The sequence below is a fragment of the Pipistrellus hanaki genome (genome assembly GCF_964339955.1).
Source record: "Pipistrellus hanaki genome assembly, chromosome: 7".
In the NCBI taxonomy this organism is placed as follows: Eukaryota; Metazoa; Chordata; class Mammalia; order Chiroptera; family Vespertilionidae; genus Pipistrellus; species Pipistrellus hanaki.
Window position 1 is genome coordinate 69,761,944 of NC_140509.1, and position 27,239 is coordinate 69,789,182.

The window sequence follows — 27,239 nt, forward strand, 5'->3', positions numbered from 1 at the left end:
GAATCAAACAACCATAACCTCCTGGTTCATAGGTTGATGCCCAACCACTGAGTCATGCCAGCGAGGCTCCTTTTTATTTACTTAATTTTTTAAACAATTTACCAGTAATTTGACTATTTTGTACATAATGTTTTTTAATTTCTTTACTTTTATGCAACCTTGGTCTTCCTTTGGGAGTAATTTTCTTTTTGTTGAAGAACATGCCTTAGAAGTTAGTTTACTGAAACCTGACACCTTTGAGCTCAGTTTGGTTGACAAGTTTTAGTCATTGGGATCTCTGACTATGTGAGGCAGCCTCTGCCCTGAGTAAACCCCTTGGGGTTTCAGACTCATGGCCTTTGGCATGGTTTCCAGATACAACTTTTAGAAAACCAGCTGATACCTTGCTACTGGACCCTTGGAAAAGCTAGACCCCTGACCCATGGAAGCCTTGTGACTCTCTGGCCTGATATTCCTGCTTTTGGAGTGGATCAACTGGGACTCAATGATGAACAACGTGGTAAAGACCCAATAAGCCTCATTTATCAGGTGAAAATGACACATTCAAGAGTACAGTCATACTAACCCCAGCAGTACCTCACCTTGACCTGAAAAACAGCAGCTGTCCTCTGAGAGAAATCTCCTCTCCCACTCTGTTTCCTGAAGTAACGCCATTGGTTCAATGGGGGCCCATAACTCACAGAGGTTCTGATAAATGTGGTCTGGTTCACTGATGGGGAACATCTATATATAATATAAGTAGATAAACTTCTAGTAATTTAGAGTACAAGTATATTGATACATGTGCATAAAGTCATAATTAGTAGTATAATGATTTTTTTTTTTTTTTTTTTGAAAGCAAATAACAAGGAAGTACAGTACTAAAAATCTCTCATTTAGGGACTGGACAGAGAAATTAGTTGTTCCACACAAACCATAGAAAATTATCCCAAAACATGACAAATAAATATAATGTTAACCATTTTTGTTGTATAAAAGCATGTTATACAACATGTTATCTTTTCCATGTAATGACCAGCTGCATATATAATAACCTAACAGGTAACAGTGTGCTTGCTCAGCAAAGACCACTCTAAGGTAAGACCTTTAGTCTCCTCCCTCAAATCCCCAACTCCCCAATCCCACAAAAATATCATACAAATGCTGTATTCAAGATTTATTATTATGTGAAATCAAGGAGCTGAACATGTAAAATTTACCATTTTCATGTAAAAATGGCATATATAAAGATCTTTGCATGGGCTACCTGTGAAAGAAAACCAGAAGCAATGGTAATAGGGTTACCTTAGAAGAGTTCAGGGGAACTGAAAGACTTCAGTGAAATAAACCTTATTTTCATTGCTGTATATACAGAATCATGTTTAGATTAAGAAGTATTTTCTTTGGGTGGTGAAAATCCAAAGGACTATTTATTTATTACTCTCTGTTACTCTTTTTGTATTATTTCTACAAGAAGTTTAATTTATTCCAAAGATGGAAAATTAAAAATATATATTTTAAAAGCACTATTCAGCAAAAATACAGGAGCAGAAAGGACATAACTGTATTTTTGGCAACATAAATTATAATCTCTGTTGCTAAAACAAAAAATACAATCCTGAATATAAACCTGGATATTGACACTAGAAGAGGGAAAAGGTGAAAATGATACCAAACTGGAAAGGCAAATGATTAGCAGAGAAAAGAAATCTAGATGCAAAATTGCCTATCAGAAAATGTCTCATAGACCAACCCAATAATGTCTTGTTTTTGTCATTTATTTTGATGTCCTCTTAGATACTAGGATATGACCCAAGAAACAAACAGTATTGTAACAAGGAATTCTCAGTTCCATTCATTAGGTTTCAACAGAGATCTCTCTGGGGCTTTTGGCAGGGAGTCTTTTATTCCCACAGCACTTTGAAGGATTTCAGATGGAGAACGCTGCCTTTGCACGTCTTCCAGACAGTGGAGAATGTGTTTGGGAGTAGCAGCTTGAAGTTCATCTTCTGGGGCCTGTGAAAATATCTTCTTCCTTTGTACACTGGTGAACTAAAAGAAAGAAAATACCTTCACTCATTGAATTGGTACATGCTACCAGTACTTTTCTCATATTAATAGTAGCCTAAACAAGCTGGTTTACAAAACCCCGAAGATATAAGGTAGGTTCTTCATCTTTTAGAAAACAGCACCTCTAAAACAATTATTTTATTTCATCCTTGGCTTGTTTCCAATGGCAACAGAAAGAATGCACTGGGGTGTCATAATAATCCTCCATTAAATCCCTAGTGTTTAAATTTTAATGCTATAATTCAAGAGCTGACAAAAGCCCATTGAGTGCGTCTATGGGGTGGAAAACAGGCGGGCCCATTTTCTCAGGGGGGATGCTATAGCAACATGGAATGAATTTGGGGTCAGGGAACAAGCAGTCTCCATGCTTTGTTTGTATTTCCCGGCTAAAAATGGAACCCAACATTATAAATTTTATCCAACTAAGTAGTTATTTTGAGCCGCAGGAAGATAATTCCCTTTGTGCCCCTGTTTACATTGAAAACAGAGAGAAGGTAACCAAACCAGAACTGGAAGAAAGACATGCCAACTAATATGTTATGAAACGACTCTTGAAGTGACCACTTTAAAAACCCTATCATCATTTGTCTATGACTTAGCACTTGGAAACATAACACCTTTCATTTTCATATATTGTGAGACACATAAATAAAGTCTATAATTAAATACACCTATTGGATAACCACCCCAACCGTAGTATTTTACTTATTGGACACTGACTCTTCTCTGCTTGATACCCAACCCTTCTACCTGGACAAATGGTAGGACAAGGAGAAGCATTACAATTCTCAAAATGCCTCTTAAAAAGAAGGAGACAAAGAAGTCTGATCAGGATCCTTGAATGTGACCCCCTTACAGTTATGCAAGACATGGCAAAGTAGGATGTTGTTGATTACATCTAGTTCTTTATAATGGTACTTTTGTTTTAGTGGGAGGATTATTTTTCTACAGAATAAACAACTACACCTGAATCACAATTGCTCATTGTGCAGCAAAAGGCAAAAACAACAAAAAACCCTACCTAATCCCAGAAGTTTGTGCTGCCAACTTTCTTTCCATAGGCATCTGTGTTTTCACTTTGGGTTTTAGTGTTAAACTTTGGCATAATTGAATCAGTGTCCAATAAGTAAAATACTACCTTGGGGTAGTTACCCAGTAAGGTGTATTTCGTTATAGACTTTATTTACATGGCTCACAATAAACAAAAGCGAAAAATGTTAGGTTTCCAAGTCACAGATAAATGCATCTCTAAACCATGGAGCTCAATAAACTCAACATCATTCCTCTTCCAGGCCCTCACTGTCCCAACTCAACAATTAAAAATTCTTGCCCCTCCCAACTTCTAGTACTCACCTCTTCTAATTCATATTAAATAGAATTACAATATTGGTCCTCTTCCTAAAATAATAACAAAATGTCTTCCCTATTCAAACATCTTTTGATGCATGTAGAATCAAATTCATACTCCTACAGTTTAGCTCTGCTATTATAAGTGAGCCAAACTGTCTTAACTTGCTGTTTTATTAATATATTTTGCTTATACTTTCCTCATAGTAAATGTCTTTAATGGACCCTGCCTAGACATTTCCCCATCCTTACTCTGTTCATACTTCAAATTCAGTTTAAATGTCACTTTTTTCCAGAAAGCCTTTCAGAATTACTCCATCTAGAAAATATTTATTTTTTATTCCTTCTTCTTTTTTAAATTCTTAAGCTCAACATGTAGAGTTGTCATTTGGAACTTCATTTCTTTTACTAAGCTATTTTTCCCAAAGACAGGGACTATATATTTAATTATTTTCCTTTCACTAATTTCACATTAAGAAAGAAATGTGTGTTGTTGTTTTTTTTATATTATATTGATATTTTACAGAGAGGAAGGAAGAGAGATAGAGAGCTAGAAACGTCAATGAGAGAAACATTGACCAGCTGCCTCCTGCACACTCCCAACCGGGGATGTGCCCGCAACCAATGTACATGCCCTTGGCCAGAATCGAACCCGGGACCTTTCAGTCCACAGACCGAAGCTCTACCACTGAGCCAAACTGGTTTCGGCAAGAAATGTTTTTTTTTAAAAGAAAATATTCTCTAAGTTGCATTGCTTACCTGATTTGCCTACTAGACACACCAAGTATGATATTACCAACAAAAGGAAGCTATGAACTTAAAACCTTAATAAGTAATATATTATGATAAAGTGCAAGTACCTTAAATGCAAGAATGGCTTAGCATAAACAGAAAATAAAGGAAAGATTAGGTTATTCTGCATGAATAAACTCCAATATCTGTTACCCATCCACTAAACACTGGCAACGAGATTCTGCTCATCAAGTCACCAAGGGATCCAGGCTATTATAAACTCCTTCTCTACACATGTTTACACAATCACTGAGTCAGGAAAAGGGAATCTGGTGAACTATACTACACTGTCCAGAAGTGAAATAAAACATAAGTCTGCTCATACAACATAAGTCACAGCAAGCCACATGGCCAACCTGAGTTCCAGGGAACAGAGAAATATGACCTTACATGCATTCAGAAATAGAGATACTTAAAATGTTTGGAGGATAGCACTAGTGACTCTGGTCCTGTATTTTCCCATGAGTTGGAGAAAAACAAAAGCAATACATTTTTAAATTTATTTAAAATTAGCAAAATACTTGAAATCTAGAAGCTCCCTAAGGTTTACTGACTGATAGTATTTTCCAATAACCTTAGCAAATGGCTTTCCTCTGATGAAATTTTAGATGTTTTCCTTTAAGATTAGATTAAAGACAAAATATAGTTATTATTATTTCTAGTAATAACTACAAACTGCTAGTCCTAGCAAACACAATAAGACATTCAAAAAGAAAATGAGGTTTAAGGTTTGGGAGAGAAGAGAAAAAAAATACTTCCATTTCTAAAGGTATGATATCAATTGATGATACTGTTTACCTTTTGATTTTCTTTTGGATTTTCTATCAGAATTATTAATAATTATGAGAAAATTTACCATAAAATTATTTTGAAAATCAAAAGCAGACCATCAATAACCTGTGGCAGAATAGAAAATGAATTTGCCTTTGTGTAATTTAAGTTTTAGAAGAAGAGAGAGAAGGAAGCAGAAAAATTATTTGAGAAAATATTGGTTGGAAAATTTCAAAACATTATAAAAAATCCATTTATATTTAACAAACACCAAGTAGGGACCGGGATACTCTAGACACATTACATTGAACCAAATTTTTATGTTTTGTTTAACTGAAAGACAAATTTAAAAAGAACATAAAAAAGCAAGAAGAAAATCACACAGTATATACAAGGATCAACAATAAAGAGGCTGTCTTCTCATCAGAAACAATGAAAATGAGAAGACAATGGAACAATATATTTAAGCTGATTAAAGAAAAATATAAAACATATTAACCTAGAAAAGTATTGATCAGCATATATGCCCTACAATAAATGCTAGAGGAATTTGGTGGGGTTTTTTTGGCTAAAGGAAAATGATACCATTTGAAAATTTGATTATATAAGAAAGAAAGAATGATTAAATATTGTTATAAATCTTACGAAAAAAAATTAGATGAAAGGGATAATTTTTTTTTTGAGAAAAATAACAGACAAAATGAAAGAAAAAATAGAATAGTACTATTAAGTAAATAGAATTGATAAATAAAAAGGTAGCCAAAAGCTTACAATTTTAAAATAAATAAATTCTGGGGATATGATATACAACAATAGTGACTATAGTTAATAATACTATAGTATGCACTTGAAAGTTCCTAAAAGAGAAGATCTTAAAAATTCTCATCACACACACACAAAAATTGTAGTCATGCATGATAATGAATATTAACTAGACTATTGTGGAGATAATTTTGCAATATATACATATAATCTAGTCATAATGTTTTACACTCAATACTAATATAATGCTATATGTCAATTATGTCTTAATAAAAAAAATACCTTCCCTCAAGGAAATAAGATGGTTTCACTGGTAACTTTACCAAGAATTTAAAGAAGAAAATATACCAATTATACTCATTCTCTTTAGATTTGTTTTCAATAGGAATGTGAATTTAAGGGAATATTCTGAGTTTACTTGTTGAATGGGGATATTGAGGTCTTAGTTCTGGCCAATAAAGAATTTGATTATAATTTCAATTAGGCTATAGAATTTTGACTGTATTCATTTGTTGTTCCGTTGGCATTTGAATCAACCCTTCACTTCAGCCAGTTTCTCGCCTGCTAAGGCTGATGTATAAGAATAGAAATGAAAAACATAAAAACCTGGCACTGCTACTGGACAAACAGATCAAAGTGAGAGTCTTCTTAAAGATGATTAATATCAACATCACTAAAAACAAAGTCAGTGTGTTTTATAGAAGAAAGAAAATGAGCATTGGTATATGTGATACTAGATCAAGGTGAGTTTTGCATTTCATAAAAAAATGCTTCAGGCAAAATATTTGATGAGCTAAAACTAATTGTAATTCATTCTAATCTTTTTTATCATAGAATACTTGTTTTAGGTTAAAAAAAAAAAGGAACATCTCTTATGTACTTTCTTTTTAGTTCCATCAATTGCTATTCTGGCTTTTAGCAGAAAACTTTCCCAAACATGAAAGAGAATGGGCAAAAGTGAGGAGAATAATGAATAGTGTGTATCTGTGAACAGATATTCGGAAGACAAGCTTTCAAGGAAGGGGAAAAGTTCTGGTGGGCTTAATTAAGCAGCATACTTGGACTAAATCTTCAAGTGCATGGACTGCAGTATATGTAATAGTTGCAAGTCAAGTTCTCTAGAAAGTTGACTCCAATTTGGAACTTACATACAGAAAGTTTTTGGGGAATTGCTGTCAGGTTCAACAAAGTGTCACCGTAATCCTGTATAATAAAAGGGTAATATGCAAAGTGATCCTAAGGGCATAGCAACCAAGAATGACCGATCACTATGATATGCACTGATCACCAGGGGGCAAATGCTCAATGCAGGAGCTGCCCTCTGATGGTCAGTGCACTTCAACAGGGAGAGTGCAGCTGAGCCAGAAGTTGGCTCATGGCTGGCCAGCACAGCAGCAGTGGCAGGAGATTCTCCTGCCTCCGCAGTAGTGCTAAGGATGTCTGACTAATGGCTTAAGCCCACTCCGCACTGGGAGCCATTAGTTGGACATTTCCTCCACCTTCTCCCACCCCCTAGAGCTCCTGGGATGCCAGAGGTATGTCTGACTGCCAGCTTAGACCTGTTCCCTCAGGGAGTGGGCCTAAGCCATCAGTCGGACATCCCCTGAGAGTCCTGGACTGCGAGAGGGCACAGCTGGGTTGATGGAATCTTCCCCCCGACCCCCGCCCCACTCCCAGTGCATGAATTGTCATGCACTGGGCCTCTAGTAAACTCAATAAAAAGAAAAACAAGAAAAGAAAAAGAAACAGAAACCCCTTATGGATCATTTTACTTCCATCCCTTGGTTCCTTTCACCATGTGTCCTAATTAATGGGGCACAGTGCCATTTTATGGCCATTAATGTGTATGTTGCTTCCTGGAAGATGATTCCTTATCCTTGAAGGGTATTCTTTTTTGAGGTGTGCCTTACCTGTGTCATCTATAAGCTATTCCATTGCTTTTCAATGCCAGCTGCTTTTGGATGCTGTGGTACTTGACAGGACTAGGGGATCACATGATCATGGACCCACTGCTGTATCTCCTTTGCTGTAAAGTCAGTCTCTTAGTTCAGGTTTTCTGAACAGTGGCATATTGACATTTTGGACAAGCTATGCTTGTATGGGAACACTGCAGAATGTTTAACAGCAGCCCTGGCTTCTAGCCACTAGATGTCAGTAGCATCCTCTCAGCTGTAACAACCAAATTTATCTACAGAGGTTGCCAAATGTCCCCTGAAGGGTGGGTGGGGAGTGTGGGGAGGAATTGCCCCTGGCTGAAAAAAACTCAGTCTAATGCACATGTGTCAAACACAAGGCCCGCGGGCCAAATCCAGCCCGCCAGGCCTTGCAATGTGGCCCGCACCGCGCTGTCATCACTGCACTCCGCTGTCAGTTGATGACATTGTCAGTTTATGACTGTTCAGTAAACCATTCGGCCCGCGATTTAGGCTGGATTTTAGATTTTGGCCCCTTCTCTGATTGAGTTCGACACCCCTAGTCTAATGCAATGTTATATGGGATCCCGTGTAGGTGGATTCAACTTTCTGCAATCCCATGAATGATGGTGCTGATGTTTTTCAGATAAGAAAGGCAAATTCATACCTGGAATAGGTATAGGTTCAAAAACTGTTTATTCCAAATGTATTTATTGCTGCTTTTTCCCGGATGGAAGGGTCCCAATGTATTCAACTTGCCACCAGGTGGCTGGTTGGCCTTTTGAAGGGATAGGGCTATATCTGAGGATTATACAATAATTGGTCTCGCTTGTTGACTGCTGGTCATTCAGCAGTGGCACAAATTATAGTAGCCTTGGTAACCAGGAGCTCATGTAGTTGGGTCCATGCATAACCTCCATCCCTGAAATCATGGTTTACTCTGTTAGTTGTTCCCAGTGTTCAAACCCTCAGGTCTCTGATGACAGAGAGATAGCTGATGCACTGGCTGATATGTTGTCCATGATTACTTGGTTGTTTAATGCCTACTCTAGAGTAGAAGCTGTCTGCTAGCCATTAATATGCCATACAGAGATCTTCACATTTAGTGTCGACTCCCATAAGTTCATCCACATAGCAAGACCTTCTTTCCCCAATTCTCCCATCTTTCACCTTCCTAGCTAATTGTTACCCATGGATTTGCATATATTTAAATTTTGGGTCATTATCCATCAAAAGACAATGGTCATATCTGCTAAATATGCCACAATGACACCAACAAGGCCAGAGAGCCTTACAGAATCAGAAAGGACTATATTGTCATGGATACTATCGCACTTTACCACCATTTCAACTCTGTGATGTAAATTTGACAGGTATTTTAAATTAATTTCCACTTACAAAACAAGGACTTAGACACATTACTTGGAGAGGTTTCACAGTTCATTCGTGGCAGAAACAATATGAAAACACTCCCTGATTCTCTCATAGGTTTATTGAAAAGAGCAGGCTCTCCTCCCACACTTTGTGCTAGCCACCCATTGAAGTACATAGACAGCAAAATTGCTCTGACTTTGTAGCTAAAATGCCCAAGAGAATTTTAAAGTGGGTGATTAGGTTTTGCTGTTCCATGACTTAATTTAAAAAGAGGAATGAAAGAAGTTGTTCAGGGAATGGGATGCAAGCCTTTAATGGTATATTTGTTGAAATTCAGAATTACCACTGAATTGCTTATTGAAATAAAACAAAATTCAGTAAATAAATAAATAAATAAATAAATAAATAAATAAATAAAATGGTCAATTGTGCCACCTGGACTCTCCTTATTGGGAAGATTTCCCCCACCACCGTGTTTCAAGGTCACCATGAAGAGCAGCAGTAGGGAAGTCCGGTCTGTTTTCAGCTTGCACTCAGGTACTGAACTGAAGGCTTATAAATCTGCTTCGCTCTTTTCCTCCTCTGACAGCTGTTATGAGGCATGCCTTATAGAGCACAGATAAATGCTGATAAGAGGTCTTGCTTGGTACAACGGTGGTGGATGAAATGAAGGCCAGGCCTCCCAATTGTACTGCTTATGTGGGCCTTCTGATGCTGCTTATCCCTAATCCTGGGTGCACCATGTTCATTTTAAGACTTGGTGAATCTGATAAAGTGTATACTTTGACCTCTTTGACTCTTATTTCTTCATCTCTAAAGTAAGAGGTCAAGTGAAATAAACAATACCTTCTCTTCCAATTCTAGAATTTTATGAGAGGAAGCATAATTTTGTATTTTGAATGATGATAGATGTTGGCAGCTACAATATCTTTGCTTTATGACCATGGGTCCATTATATGGTCTTACCTATGAAAACCGCAAATGCCCCTCTTTTAATGACCATCCTGACCAATTAAATCATCATTACTGTGTTTCCAAAGCCAATAAAAAGCCTCTGTGCCCACAATGGCAATATTGTTTCAATTATTCACTACTGAGTTTCTTGTACCAACTTGTATAATCATCTATATACTGAATTTATAGTAAATGCTATATTTAGAGTTACAGGATACATGATTTCTGTTAGAGATACCTTAAAAATGAACTGCCTGAGCCCACAAGCCACATATAACCAAATTTTAAAAAAATTCTTTATTTATTAAGGTATTACATATGTGTTCTTATTCCCCCATTACCCTCCAAAACCCCCCTTTCATGCCCTTATGCCCCTGCTGTCTGTGTCCATTGGTTATGCTTATATGCATGCATACAAGTCCTTTGGTTGATCTCTCCCCTTATTCCCACCATCCCCTACCTTCTCTGAGGTTTGACGTTCTGATTGATGTTTTTCTGTTTCTGATCTGTTTTTGTTCATCAGTTTATGTTGTTCATTATCTTATCTAATAAAAGAATAATATGCAAATCAACCATTACTCTGCTACACCACAAGCCACACCCACCAACCAATCAGGAGCAAATTTCAAAATTAACCCAACCAAGATGGCTATAGCCAATTTTCCCAACACAATTTATTGAAGAGACTGTCTTGACTCCATTATATGTTCATGACTCCTTTGTCAAATATTAATTGAGCATGGTGGATTGGGTTGATTTCTGAGTTCTCTATTCTATTCCATTGATCTATATGTCTGTTCTTGTGCCAGTACCAGGCAGTTTTGAGAACAATGGATTTGTAATACAGCTTGATATCTGGTATTGATATGCCACCTATTTTGTTCTTCTTTCTCAGGGTTGCTGCAATTATTCAGGGTCATTTTTTATTCCAGATGAGTTTTTGGAAAGTTCGTTCTAGATGTGAGAAATATGCCATTGGTATTTTAATGGGAAGTGCATTGAATTTACAGATTGCTTTGGGTAGTATGGACATTTTGATGATGTTGATTCTACCAATCCATGAACATGGTATGTTCTTCCATCTGTTTATGTCTTCCTCTATCTCTTTTTTCAGTGTCCTGTAGTTTTTTGCATATAGATCTTTTACCTCCTTAGTTAAGTTTATTCCTAGGTATCTTAAATTTTGTTGTTGTTGTTGCAATGGTAAATGGAATTTCTGTTTTAGTCTCTCTTTCTATAAGATCACTATTAGTGTAAAGAAATTCCATAGATTTATTGGCATTAATTTTGTATCTTGCTATATTGCCGAATTCATTTATTAAGACTAATAATTTTTGATGGAGTTTTTAGGGTTTTCTATGTACAGTATCATGTCATCTGCAAATAAGGACAGATTTACTTCCTCTTTTCCAATTTGGATGCCTTTTATTTCTTCTTCTTGTCTGATCACAATACTGTAGCTAGTACTTCCAGCACTATGTCAAACAGGAGTAGTGAGAGTGAGCATCCTGTCTTGTTCCTGTTCTTAGGGGAAATGGTTTTAGTTTCTGCCCATTGAGTATGATGTTGACTGTGGGTTTGTCATACAGGGCTTTTATTATGTTGAGGTATGATCCTTCTATTCTCTTGCTGAGAATTTTATCAAGAAATGGTATTAGATTTTGTCAAATGCTTTTTCTGCATCTATTGATATGACTATGTGATTTTTACCTCTCGATTTGCTTATATGTATGTTTTTGATTTGTGAATATTGCTCTTTCCTTGCATCCAGGGGATAAATCCTACTTGGTCATGGTGTGTGATCTTTCTGATGTACTGCTCAATCCTATTTGCTAGAATTTTGTTGAGGATTTTGGCATCTATGTTCATGAGGGATATTGGCCTGTAATTCACTTTCATTGTGTTGTCTTTATCTGGTTTTGGTATTAGGGTGATGCTGGCTTCATAGAAGGTGCTTGGAAGTCAAATATAACCTAATTTGTCAGAGGGAAACTCAGGTACATTGGCCCTGCTTGGAACCCTTGTGGTCTTGAATAATTTGTTGCACTTTAGTCAGGTCTGCAAGAAAGGAGAAGATTCAAGAATGGATTCACTAAACAATTAGTGAGAGCCAATTGACTAAGTCATGCATATTCTGAGATAGGTGACTGTGAGGCATGAGAATTGCTGCCTAATTTATTTACAATAGAAACATTATTTTAATGTTAACTGAATGCACAAATATTTGTATTAGTCATGGTTCTCTGGAGAAACAGAACCAATAGGATGTGCATGTGCGTGCACGTGTGTGTGTGTGTGTGTGTGTGTGTGTGTGTAAAGATATTTATTTTTATTTTAAGGAATTGGCACATGTGATTATGGAGGCTGTGGAAGCCAAAATCAGCAATTGAAGAGAATTACTATTATTTTTCATGCATATATCTAATTGACTCTAACTTAGGAAACAAAAAAATAAAAAGATTAAACAAAATTTTTTTTGTATTCTCAGCCTTCATTCCAATTTAACTGGAATAGCATCCCAGTTTGAAGATGGATGCTTCCTAATGGATCAAGTGGTGAGTTCATTACCCAAGCTAGGTCAATCAGTTACATGTAATACAGATGTTAAAAACTTTAGTAAGATACAATACAGAAACAATATTTTTCTACCTAAAATTTTACTCATTAGCTTCATGATACTAAAATATAAATTCTATAATCATCTTGGGAATAAAATCCTTATGATGCCCATGGCCTTTCAGACTATCCATGGGTATTCTTCACCTGAAGCTGTCCAGGTTTCCATATGGCAACTATGATCACAATTTCATGTAGGTTCCAGTATCCATAAAGATGCTTATTGCTTAAAAATGACTTTCTCCTTGAAAAAATTCAACCCCAGTGGTGAAGACAAATGTCCTCTTAAAACAGTGAAGGCAATTGGTCTGCCTGAAATGGCACAGGCTGGAATTCCACAGACAAACCACTGTCAGAACCCTCCACTGGATAATTTAAACAGATAGGTTGTTCATGAGACTTGTGTATAATTTGCACTATGTTACAGGGGAAAGTCTGTGGTCTCCTGTAGACTATTTTATAACATTTTTCAAAAAAACTTCTAAGAAATCATATCCACAGAAGGTATTACTTGAAGGTACCAGCAGGCTTAAGCCTGTGATTTGAGGGAAAAATATTTCTGTTGAAGGAGAGTAAGGAACAGAAAAATATGCAACTTTTAATGAATTAAAGGCACATCCTACAGTTCATGTTGAAAACTGGATTACAGTAGCTGAAAATTAGAACAGTGGGTACATTAGAATTAAAAAATTCTAGAAATGTTCATAATTTTGTTTTAGAATTAAGTTGACTGAATGTAATGGTATACCGAGTTAGGCTGAGAGAAAATAAGCTCAGTTATCTGGTAACTAATTTCACATGAGGTGTTTGCTATGATGAATTAATGCCCACCACAGCCTGAGGATTTAAAGCAATATTCAGCAGATATTGTGCATGAGAGAACTTAACACAAAGGAACCCAGAAAAGCAATGGTTCCTAACTCATCTTTGCTTTCATTGTTCTGCCAGTACCACAAATTGGTGCTTATCTTCCATGTGAACCTGACTCCTGCCAGATCCAGCCATTTCTGAGTCATCAAAGCATATGCCTTCATCTGCAACCTCACTTCAAACAGAAATTTGTGACTTGTGACATCTGTAAATACAAATATATTCCAAAATAGCTATACAGTTTCCTACATAAGGGAAAGGGATAAAATACATGTTCTATGAATCACCAGGATAACACAAGAAATGATACATAGTCTCCAGATAATAGTATTTTTTGGACCATAAAGATTTTGGTAAAGTTCTCATTACTAAGTAGCAAAGAACATATTTAGAACGTTGGTCCCTGGAAACTCATTCTACCTTAATAGACTATCCCTTTAAATCTAAATATATAAATCAATGATAGATAAATAAAAATCACAAAAAATGCCCATACTCATTAAGTTTACAAAAGTGGCGAAATCTTTTTTTTTAATCCCATAGTCTCTAAACAAAATATATAATGACTATCAACAGTTTGATGGTGTGTTTTACCTGATTTATTTTTCTACTCTTGCTCTAAAATAAATAATAGTTATACTAATATGGCATCATATAATTTTAAATATTACTTTTCCACTTAATTTACAATAAATACATACCATAGTTTCCAACTTTTGTAAATATGCCTGAGTGGTGTTTCATTGATTTGGATGTCCCACAGTTGAGAAAATGGTTTCTATTTTTGGTTTAATTTTGGAGTGAAGTCCTTCAGACTTAAATATTTTGCAATGATGCCTGAAAACAAAATCATTTTGACTTGCATCTCTGTGGCTTTAGGAGTGCAGTGCTCATTCTAGTTAAACTCAATCTTCCTCAAGAAGAATCTTGAGAAGAAAACCTCAATGGCAAAGTGTGAACAAGCAAAAGAATTGCCAATAATGGGAGAGAGCTATTCCTATGGTGTTTCAATGATCAGAGCCAGGGAATAAGTCCTGGATATTTTAGGATTGGTTTATCCAGGTATCAAATTTGAGGAAGTTTTCAGGTTCACATTTTTTCCCTGGATTAGCCTGTCTTTGACTCTTTATCCTTATATAGAAATGGCTGGACTGGTCACATTTTAAAAAGAAATGGAGAAAAGATTTTCCAGGCCAAATCAAATTTTATGTTTCTGTTTCTCCCAAATTATTTTCAGATGCAAGAAAAAGCAAACCACTCAGAAAACTGCACACTGCAATGAAGTTGGAATGCAACTCTTCATCTGAAGGGAGGGAACACATTTTTGGATTATTCAACCACAAAATATGTGAACCACAAACAAGTGTAAATAACAGGTAGACACAACACACACACACACACACACACACACACACACACACACACACACACACGTCTACCCTTTCCCCAGAAATTTTCATTAATGTAGTTGTCTTTTTTTAAAGCTTATTAACATCCAGCCGAAGCCGGTTTGGCTCAATGGATAGAGCATCAGCTTGGGGACTGAAGGGTCCCAGGTTTGATTCCAGTCAAGGGCATGTACCTTGGTTGCGGGTATATCCCCAGTAGGGGGTGTGCAAGAGGCAGCTGATCAATGACTCTCTCATCGATGTTTCTAACTCTCTATCTCCCTTCCTCTCTGTACAAAATCAATAAAAATATATTTTTTAAAAAAAGCTTATTAACATCTAGTAAAAGTATATAAAAATTTCATGTCTCTTTCTATGTTTAAATGTTTGGCTTTGCAAATATTGTGAATATTCTAAATAAAATAAAAAGACCTTAAAATATAAGAAATAAAATTGTGGATATAAGTGTTTAATGATCAGGCCACACAGAGCCAATTAAAGTTGAAAATAAATTACTGTGCCTCAAGTCTTCTTCTAGGACCTAATCCCAAAATCTCTCCCTAAAATACAGGAGTTTCTAGCATGAGTTGCCTTTCCCCCCCTCTATTATATATAGGCTCATTTGTGTAGAGCACAGAAAATATCTCAAATAAAGCAATAAAGACACTTGTTGAGTTGTTTTTCTCTTGGATGTAAACAATTAACTGAAAGCTAGGCAATTAAAGCATAATTATAGTCTTTCTTCCAGTTTCCATGGAATATTAAAGATATCTAGTTATCAAAAATTTTTAGGTTTTAGCAATATTTTTTATTTTCTCAAATAATTAACATTTTCACTGGTTTATGCAATCTCTTTTAGATAGCTTTATAGTAAAATCAGAAACTTAGCATGCCTTCCAAATCCCTTGGGGAACTATTAATGCCATATTTCTTGGCATCTATAGTTTTCAAAGGCCTTATACTATAAAATTACATGATCAGCTCCATTCATTTCTTTTTTATTCCTTCACTGCCTTATATGTGTCAAATACCGGGTAAGGTTTTAGGGATTTATACATGCATAACATAGCATACATCTATGAAGAGCTTACATTGGTCTTGAGGTAAAGAGATAATTTAAAGATGAGTTAGCACTTCATTTTCAAAAATATGTTGGGATATTGACCAGCAAACCTATTTTTTAAAAAATATATTTTATTGATTTTGTACAGAGAGGAAGGGAGAGAGATAGAAAGCCAGAAACATCGTTGAGAGAGAGTCATCGATCAGCTGCCTCTTGCACACCCCCTACTGGGGATATGCCCGCAACCAAGGTACATGCCCTTGACCGGAATTGAACCTGGGTCCCTTCAGTCCCCAGGCCGACGCTCTATCCATTGAGCCAAACCGGTCTTGGCCCAGCAAACCTATTGTATAAAATAATATCTACAAATATTGAATACATTTTTATAAGGTAATATATTTTTTATCATTTGCCTGAATGGATTAGAAAGTAAAAATAAGCAAAGAAAACAATCTTCATGGACAGATGGCAAAAGGTGTGAATACAGAGAAGTAGGCAAGTTTCAAAGTCATTGCTTTCCCTGAGGGCATATGTCAGACCTGTGGGCCACAACTACATGGAAAGAAACATAGAAAAAGCTTAGAATCTGTTTAAGAGGAGATATAAAAACAAAGAAACAAATTAAACCAAAAGCCTCCAAAAGATGATATCTCAGTAGATGAACGAGGAAGGAATATTCTCATAAGGAGATTTAAACCATATAAGCTTATTGATGAGAGCCACCAAAACATCACAATAAAAATATTCCAGGTATTGAAAAATCACACCCAGACCATGGAATAAAATCAGCCACATTTTCAAGAAAAACAAGGTGAACATTGAGATTATGAAGGTGGACAAGAGATTTTTTTCAAAAATCATTAGGTAGATTTGAAAAAATAAAAGTGAAGAATCTGGAAATAAAGGAATTATTCAGGGTATAGTAGAGGAAGAAAGATCAAACATATAAAAAAATAGCTAGGCAAAACAGAAGACAGCAAAGGTAAGTGAAGTTTTCAGAAGAAACGAGAGAGAGAGAGAGAGAGAGAGAGAGAGAGAGAGAGAGAGAGAGAATGAGAACAAGGAAATATTTAAAAATTAATAATTAAAGGTTTTCTTGCCAATCTTAGCTTCAATAAGTATAACAGATATCAAGCAGAGATTAAAAAATAAAAAGCCCACCCAGATACACTTCAATGAAACATCTTAATGTCAAAGACAAAATGGTCTTAAAAGAGAGACAAGATAAAGTAATTTCAAATAAAAATTTAACTGAAGCAGACTTCTCAATAACAGTGGAAGCCAGAATAATATTTTTAAAGCTCTGAAAGAAAATATTAACCTAGAATTTTATTCTTATTAAACTATCTTTTGAGAAGAAGCATTTTCCCCTATTATTCTTTTTTAAAATGTAGATAGCCTTTCATCATATGAATGTTGCTTAATCATTGAATCACCTACTACTTAGCTATTATGATTACACAGTGGGGAATTATTTCCCCCCCCTTCTACTGCAATGATTTTTTAACCCTAATGATGTTGAGCTTGACTATGGAGCTTATGGAACAGATAATTTTTTATAGGAAAACAAGAAAAAATACTTTACAATGACAGACTACCAACTCTATCATTACATATGTAAAAAATCCATCATGAATATAGCCATACACTGGACCAGTAGATTATCTCACTCTTGACTCTTAGAGAAATAAGCTATCTGCATGAATCTCCCCCATGTCTACTTTTTTTTCCTTCAGGTATCCCGCCTAAGGTTCTCTGTGTATGTCATCTACACTAATAAAATAGAAATATGCAAATTGACCATCACTTCAGGATGCCAATCAGGAGTGAGTATGCAAATTTACCTCATTACCTCCATGGAGACTGATAGTAGGGAGGAGACACTCCCAGCACAGCCTGCTTGGACATTACCACAGCAACCCAGGAGCAGGCAAGCGTAGCCCTCAGGCAGCTCCCAGCTCAGCCTGCTTGGCAGTTGCTGTGGTGTGGAGCAAGCAGGCCCCACAGAGAGTAGAGAACCATGAGGAGCAGGCTTAAGCTGTCAGTAGGACATCCACTGAGGGCTCCCGGATTGGAGAGGGTGCAGGTTAAGCTGAGGGACTGCCCCCTCCCCACACACACACACCATGCATGAATTTCATGCACCGGGCCTCTAGTACTATAATAATCATTTAACAATTTTTTAAAGTTTTTCAGTTTTCAGGTACACTAAAAGAAAAATATTTTTTTAAAAAAAATCAGGTGTGCACTTTCTATGTTTTTAAAAAGTTTCTAGTTAAGTCAACTTAAAAAAAAAGTATCATTTAACAACCAGTATGTTTATGCAAACAGAGATGTTGATTGTGCTTGCCCAAATTAGTTTGGCTCTAACGCTTTAAAGACTTACCATAGGTAGCTGCTGTCCTTTCAGCTTCTGCTCCCAAATAAGCACACTTGGAACAAATTTGAACCCGAACTGGACCTTGGAGCCAAATCCCACCAAGTCTCAGTCAAATGTAGTCTAAATCAACCAATCTCACTTGACCTGCAGACACATGAGTGTTAGAATAAATGTTTGCTGTTGCAAATAACTTGTTTATAGGTGGTTTTTTACATGTATTCTTGTGACAACAGCTGATAAATACAACTGGAATTGGATATTGAAATTGTTTTCCAGTTTTGTCATTACAAACAGTGTTTTATTGAATGTGTCACTACAGTTGTTTTTTTTGTTTTTTTTTAAAAGTATTATTATTCTCTTTTTACAGAGGAAGAATTTGAGGTTTGGGTTAAGCATATCCTCCAATGCTACACAGCTATAAAGTGGCAAAATCATAGTTTAAATCTGGGCAATCTAAGGCCAAAGTCCATGTTCTTCATAAGATGCTACATTGCCTGTCACTGAAATATATTTACTCTTCTGTGTAAATATATATTAAAATAGTTCTGGTATTGTATGATAGCATAGAATAGCTTTGACTGACAATAAAGTATTAACTGCTTTTGTCTCAGTTTTATTTAAAATCAAAAACTGCACTGAATTCTTGTTAGATGAAACACTAACCTCTGTATCTATCATTTAAAGAAACCTTAGCTTGGTGTGATGTTTTTCCTTAAAACAGGCATTAAATCAGACCATAATTCATAATGGAAATTACAGATTCGATATGAGAATGAGCACCCTGCTAGAACTTTCATTTGTAAGTTCCTTTCTTTAAGGAGGTGTCTTTTTCTTAACAGCACTGTAAGTTTAGTCATACTTTCACACACATACATAGTAAGTTAATACTTGACAGGGTGTGCAGTACTTTAATATCTTTTACTAGGAGTCAGTAATGTTCACATTATTCACATGGGACAGTGTCCTAAGGGAGTAATATATATATATTGTGAACAGTCAGACATACACATTAGTAACTGCCAGAAGAACCTCATGTTCTGCTTATGTTTGATAAGTTAAATGTGTTTGATGTTGAAATGGTTCTGTTACATAAAATTTGCCAGGCCTGAGAGAGCAGAGGAAAAGGCTGACAATTCTATCATTCCATTAAGAGTTTATTAAGGGAGTTTACACTAGTATATGAAAGTGTGTCCCAGGCAGCCACAAGGTGACATAGTTATTCTCCATGCAACAGGGCAGGCGCTAAGGGGTTATATAGGACAGGGCAGGATGGGTAGGGGTATAATCATCCCAAATAAGGGGAAAATTCCTATCAAGCTTGCCCAACTACTATGCTTGCCAGGGGTGGAACCATGGCAATGGGGCTTAAAGGAGGGGACAGAGTCTCTGAGGGGATCTAGGGGAAGCAATTTCTGTTCTGCCCCAGGCTTGGCTGGAAGGTCCGGCAGTGCCAGGCAGTAGTCACATCAGGGAATAGTGTCTCCTCCACAGGTCCACTTAGATATGTCATTAATCAAGGAATACCATTCATTTCTTTATGTTCAGCACAACTTGACATCATGTAGCTCAAAAGTGAAATGAATGTAGTTAGAAAAATTTCGGCTAGCCATAAGCACTATCCTTATGAGCCCTCCATACAGAAGATACCAAATTGTTTTATTTTGAGGTTTAGGGATATTATTGCTAAAGGGGGGCATCGTGGAACTGGAGATCAATTTGTAAATACAACCATTTCTGTGCATAGCCCTTACTTTACCTGACTCTACATATATGCATATACTATTTTGGTTAGTAGTATTTTGTCTCAAAAAAGAATCCAATTTAACTGAAATATGCAGATCAGCTTAGTCTTTCACAGGCAAATTCGCCTACAATAAAAGCTAACAAAGCACTTTAAAATGTTAATTTATATTTAAATGCACACCCCATATGTTCAAGCATCTATATAAATGATAATGACACAAGATGGAATGGAATGCAAAAAAAAAAAAAAGAGGTGAAAAGGAAGTCTTGAAAACTAGCAGAGGATGTTAGTCTCTTTCAGAGAAACTTAACCATGTCTTTTTCAGTAGTTTTAAAGAAGTACAGAGAGGTAGTAATACTGGGCTGAGGCAGTAGTGGAAATCCAAAATAAATGCATGATGGAAGGAAATAAATCCAGTTTATATAACATACAGAATCCTGAGAATTAATACAGAGAAGCTAGTTTGGGTGTCCATGATACATGAATATATATATATATATTCATATATATATATTCATATATATATATGATTATATATGTATGTGTATCTAAATCATATTATATCTATACATTATCTATATCTATACTGAGCTGAAAGTGTATCTTTCCATATAATGCTTAAAGTATAATAATGAAGGCTTAAGAATTTCCTGAATTTATTTCTTTTTTTTTTCCATAGCAAGGTTATACTTTTGCCTCATGCATGCCAATGCTATGACAGGGCATTAATTGGAACCAATGAAATGGGGCATCAGTATTTTCTCCTACTGACTCCTCACACATTCTCCAGTTCAGCCCTAGACAGTTTGGCTCAGTGGATAGAGGGCAGCCTCTAGACTGAAGGGTCCTGAGTTTGATTCTGGTCAAGGACATGTGCCTCGGTTGCAGGCTTCTCCCCTGCTTGGGCCCCTGGTCAGGGTGCATGCAGGAGGCAACCATCAGTGTGTTTCTCTCACATCAATATTTCTCTGTCATTCCTTCTCTCTTCCACTCTCTCCAATAATCAATGGAAAAATAACGTCAGGTGAGGGTTTAAAAAAAAGAAAAAGAGTTCAATTCAAGAGTATATCCTGTCATAGTAACCTTATTTGCTCTACTGTATTAGGGACATTGGGACCAGACGTCTCCTACTCCACCCGAGAAAGCTCAGGCTGGAGGCTGGAGACCTGGGTCATGACCAACTATTTCTCAGGCCCTATGAACTGCTTAAAAACCATAGTTTACTCACTGAGCATCCAAACCCATAAATGTCTGTGACACTTCCCTTCACCCCAGGGATTTTAGGATTTTTTAGTCCACAAATTGTCCATAAAATGATGTCATAATAAAAGCATTGATGAAGCACTGTCAGCTGATGCTCACCAAGGCAGAACAAAATCATAGTACTGTCAAACGCCTCCCTGCGTTCCCAGACTCATTTTTGGATAGTGTCTATTAGCCAGATGTGAACTTAATCCACTGGAGTCAGCTAACTTTGGGATGAGTCTACTCCCACACTGCTGACAATAATTATTTCCTGCTGTAGGAATACTACTCACTGCATGTGACTTTTTTTGATTTTTCTGTATTGGCTGTCACTATTAGGTTATAAAATACTATTTTTTCAAAGTATGAAAACTGAAAGATCTATATCAATGTAAGGCATTAGAGTCCTCCAAATCCTTGCTCTACTAACATTTATCTAGAGAGATTTCTTCTGCAGTGTTTATAAAATGGTGCTTACAGTTTGTGATAAGCCAAAGAAGCTGATTCTCATGGACAATCTAATTCAGCTAAAACGAACTGACTGCATCCTATGTCATTTAGCACATAAATGGAAGGCAAAAAAGGGTCTACTCCAAGCAACAATAAGCATGTGGTGGTCACCCCCAAAGTCTCCCCACCTTATCTGAAGATGTACCCCATTCCTCCTTTTTCAGCAATAAAATGATATGGGGGTTTATAACAGAGATTTCTTCTTCAGAAGTCTTGGTGGCTCAAGAAAAAATTTCTTGTCAAAAAATGTATATTAATGTTGGTAAGATGTCTTTTGATACTTTAGAATTCTATCTAAATTTTGACTTGTGATATTTGTTTGTGAGCTTTTATGGTTTGAGCAGGAAGAATGGGGAAGGTGAGGGGAAGAATGAAAGGAGTGTAGGTAAAGAGAGAGACACAGGATGGGAACTAGATGGAGGGGAGGGGGTGAAAGGGGGACATCTGTAATACTTTCAACAATAAAGACTTTTAAAAAAGAGAGAGAGAAACAGAGGAGCCGACTAAGAGAAAGAGGTAGAGAGGAGGGAAAAGAAACTTGGAGGTAGGGTGGGAGAAAAGGGGTTAGTTAATATTTATTGTAAACATTTCCCAAGCACTTTGCAGTCTTGTGTTTAAATATTCATTAATATTTATGATATTAATGTCTTCTGAAAATGATGTTTTATAGATTTGGAAATTCAGAAGGACCATCTTGCCCAAGGCTGCCAAGCTTCTTAGACAAATAATTAAGACAATCTAATCCTGTGCTTATCAAACTTTATTACTCATATAAGTCATCAGACAACCTTGCTAAAATACAGTCTTTGAACTAGTTGGTCTGAAAGGGTTTAAGAATCTACATTTTTAAAAGGTTCTAAGAGGTGCTGCTGCTCAGGGACAGTCCTTGGAAGAGTAAGGTTTTAGAGGATGGACGATATGAGCTGCAGAGGCCACCCCTGGAATGCATTTTCATGGATTTTTAATGGCACACTCCTTCATGGTGGCCTTGTCCCAACATATGAAACAGATGCTAACAGCCTTTTATGTTAGTTTAAATTTTATAATCTAAATATAGTGCCAACAACCCAACTTTAATGAAGATACTAGTCTAGGGTAAAAACCCAACTGGTTGTTATAGCCACACATATAATTTTTATGCATTTCTTTGAGTCAATTTGTAAAATCTGACTACAAATAACTTTTTAAAAATATTGTACACAGTAGCTCTTCATCCCACTTGAATGGGAACACATTGAAAATGGCAAACTAAAAATGGGATAATCTAGTGTCCATATCAATCTTTTTAAGACTCAATAAAACAAGCAAAAAAGAAAGGCCTGTTCCTGTCTCTAAACCCAAAAATCTGATAAGCAGCTGGCCCTGTTTCTCAGTGTCATCTTCATAAAACACATCCCACGCCCCAACATGCTTTCATGAGACCATCCAAATAACTGCGTTTTCTTCCTTCTTTTGCATTGTTAATACATGCACATACACAAATGCAATCATCACACATACACATGCCTGCACATTATCTAGAGGCATTTGTTATACAAATATCTTAGTATCATCACTTTTCTTTATCTTGAACTTAGTCACACAACATTTTTCAGACTTTTCAATAATATGCTGAGAGTAATTAGGCTTTTATATGATATGGATTATGTTTTTCCAGGAACTGTCAATTTTACTCTAATATGATTCCAGTATGCTGAGAAAGTTATTCCAACCAGAATGCGTGGAAGGGATGAATGTGGCTTCCATGCAGGACATACAAACTTTCCCCAAATAACATTCTTGTAGAGATTAGAGGATAATCTGGCAGCCAGACCCAGCCAATTAAAACAGTAATTGAAATGGTTGAAAATGTTTTCCTTGGCAAATAATGGTTATTTTGCTTCATTTGGGTTTCCTTGAATAACAAAAAAATAGGGTCAATCATAAGACTCCTAATTTATTTTCTTGGTTATCTTTTCTCATCAAACTAAAAAAGGACTGCTGTGGAGCTTAAAGTAAAAAACTGCAACCTGTGGTATGGGGTGGTATGAAGGCAGGCATGAGAAAACAAAATCATTCTTAAGCTAACATAAGTAAACCCCCTGTCAGCATAGAATACGTGAGAATTTCTGGTTTTGGGTTGAAAGGATAAAATGAGAAGGGGAATTTCACAGGAAATAAAAAATACAGAAGAGGCACTCTTGTAAAATGTTGGCTTAATTTTCTCCAGATTAACAGATACTTAAATACTGAGATATAATTTTAAGATATCTGAGATGAAGAACTAAAATATCAACTTATGTGTTATAATTCTCTTCCACTGAAGTCAGTTTTGGGTACTATTAAGTGTTTTAAATCATCTCTGGGGTGAGAGAGTATCTGATTCTTAACACTGGCCAATTTCCATGTTGTAAATATTCTTATCACAGTTCATTTCAATCTACCAACCTGATGTTCCTGAACACAGACTTGGGAAGTGACATGCACTTTGATGAGCCACTGAGAGCTGTTCCAGCAAATTGCTGACTGAAGTCATAGTTTTCCGAAAGAACGTAGATATGAAAATTCAATCCAGATTGACATCCAGTAGAAATATTGAGAGAGAAAAGAGGCAGAGATCATCATCTCACAAATTAATTATTCTATTTTTAGCTGAATGAAATTGTAAAACTTGAAAATGCCCCAAATTAAAAAATATATATATTTTAAAAGAAACACACTTTTCCATGCCAATCCATGTTTCTTTTAAAACCCTACTTTTAAGCTCAAATCCTCTATGAACCTGCTCTGGAGAAATCTGAAATTAATCACCCTACCTATTTTATCATCTTCTTGGAATTAAGATTTCAAAATACCTTATATTAGTGAGTCTAACTCTAAACATTAGAATCATATAGGAAGCTTCCATAAAGCATCATTCCTTGATTTTGCTCAGGACCAACTGAATTTGAAGGCTTTATTTGGGACTTGGAATTGATACTTTTGAAAAGCTCCCCAAGTGTTTAATTTGCAACCAGGGTTGAAAACTACATGCTATGTATTTATTTGTCTATGTTTTCATTGAGAGTGCTCTATAGGATGTTTATGTTCCATCCTATTAAATTATGAACTCTGGCTGGACCATATATATAATTGTCTCTCTGTTTCTTCTCCTATCCTTATAGCACTGGCAAATGTCACCAATAAAAAAAGGAACTTTTGGTTAAGTTTAAAATAGACTACAAATATGACATTTATCCTATGGACTATAGATTGGACTCAAACATATTTTCTTATTGCAAACCAAGCTTAGAAATATTTGAGAGGGATCACACTCACCAACTAATTAGTGATGATTTTCAATTACTCGGGGCAACACATGCAGAACAAATCATCCTTTTACTTAGAAATGGAAACTAATTATAAATTTTGATTTACTGACTGATTAACTCATGGGATTTACCTACATATATGCCAAAATAAATATTAGCATAAAGCAAAGTAAAGAAGAAATGTTCCCTCCTTTTAGAAAATATAAAAATATGTTAAAAGCATAGGTAATGTATTCATTATTTCCTGGAAATACAAACTACATGATGCCATATCATAATTTATATTATTCATTTATTAGCACAATCCTTACTCTGAGAAAAATATATTAAACTATGCAAAATGAATCTGCCTATTTTCCAAATACACAGGCGTCATCATCATTAGTGTCTGCACTGATCAAAGTTCTATGAATATTAGAAAGCCACATTCCATGTGTAGAAATCTATTCCACCCTTAGGCACTGCAACAGAGCCAAGAACAGCAAGAAGCACAACAAATAGCAGCTGTGGCTCTTCGCACGTGTGGTACCACTTAGACTAAAGCCCAGGATATCATATCTTTGTCTTAAAGGTGCAGTTGCACCAGCTGACAGGCTTTTGAAGGTGGCAAAAAACACAGAAGGCAGAAACTGGTACCAATTCTTCCTCTCCCCACATTCACTCAGTCCCTGCATCACTAGCTTAGGAAATAAATGTTCATGGCCCGCCATGACCAGCATTTGGGTAAAACATGTAATATAATTCAGCCACAGGTCAGGTGCTGTCACTTGACTCCGTCATTGGTAGTTCTTCTGTACAGGTATACCAGAAATGAGGTGTATTCGTTCACTAGTAATTTCAGGAAGAACCAGGGGAAGAATGTAATGTGCTCAGCCACTGGGGTTTACCTACAGAATGTGCATATGAGTAGAACTTAATGGCAATGACCTCCAAAATAAACTAGCAAACACCCTTGGCTTAAATGCTAAAAATTTAAAACGGGTTAAGAAATATCTGGATGAAATTCTGACAAGAAATTCACTATGCATTTTTCCCTTCTCTTCCTTTTAGGTTTGAGGTATATGGAAATCTATGTATCGAGAGACCAGTGGGGGTTGATAATGGTAATCCATTGCCTATTTGTATCTCTAAGCACATTGGGAACGGTCAATTCCACAGGAAGGGAAGAAGTAGTAGTCATTGCTGCTTCTGTAGGACAGGTGGGTGATGCAGGGACTGGAACAGATAGCAGATTTCACAACAGCTTCTCGGAAATTGCTTGCAAATATCAATAGCTTGCCTTGGTGCTGCTGGCTGCTGCTGAGACAGGGAGAAATGGGACATCTCTTGTGATTCTGGCAACTTCCTGTGTTCCCCTAAGGCTGCAGAGCTTGCTCTGGCCCTTATTCTCACAGTGAATTATTTATTATTTCAGTGCTTAATTCCCTGTCCTAAATTTCTCTTCCTAAAGTAACTATTTGCCTACTCTAACTGATTCAATCTACTTGAGGTGACATGTGTTGCAAACATAGGTAAACCTAAACAATTATGGTAAATTGTCCAAAACAGAATATTTCCAATATATTCTCAGAAGTTAAAAATCTATAAATAAAAACATTAATAACAATAATCTAGGTTGTAAAGTACTGTTAACAAAGTTGAGGATATTAGCTAGGTAGAACAATTGTGAAGTAACAAAAGAAAAAGTATACTTTGTCCTGCAATAATGAGGTTATTCTTGAATTTCTTTTCAAAATGTACATCAAAGAATGTTTTCAAAAACTTAAAAACTACTAATAGAAATAAAAACTACATTGTCAGTCTCAAATTACTTAATAATATCAAACAGGCATAACCAATTTGGAGAGTGAAACTCATTTATTCTCTCTGTTTTATTTAGCAACTAGAGGCTCAATGCACAAAATCCCATGAGACACAGACCTTGCACACCGTGGGACTTAGTGTCAAGTCCCTCTTGGTGACTGATCTTTAGTCATTACAGCATTATGATCACTGGGTTTTTATTATATAGATTATTTCATGACAACGTATGATTACCAGGCAGAACATAGATGCTGAAGAAAAGCAGTAAACAAAACAGACAAATCCCAACCCTCATGAAGGTTAGTTTTGTTGGGATACAGACAATAAAGATGTTAAATACATTATACGGTATTTTTTTTAAAAAGATA

At 36.1% G+C, this 27,239-nt stretch overlaps 1 protein-coding gene across 6 annotated transcripts in view; it reads right to left on the reverse strand.

The window, feature by feature from the left end:
* Positions 1-833: 833 nt before the first annotated feature.
* The window catches only part of LOC311625391 (uncharacterized protein), a 160,843-nt gene continuing 134,437 nt past the window's right edge, over positions 834-27,239 (reverse strand). For 2 of the 6 annotated variants that reach the window (XR_014795491.1, XR_014795493.1), the window contains 4 exons: positions 24,206-24,283; positions 18,286-18,423; positions 10,423-10,507; positions 840-2,031 (listed from right to left, as the gene is read on the reverse strand). The gene's annotated coding sequence lies outside the window, so the exon portion shown is untranslated. Of the gene's footprint in view, positions 2,032-10,422; positions 10,508-18,285; positions 18,424-24,205; positions 24,284-27,239 lie in introns of all 6 variants that reach the window. The other 4 variants (XR_014795490.1, XR_014795494.1, XR_014795492.1 and 1 more) reach the window with 3 other exon arrangements.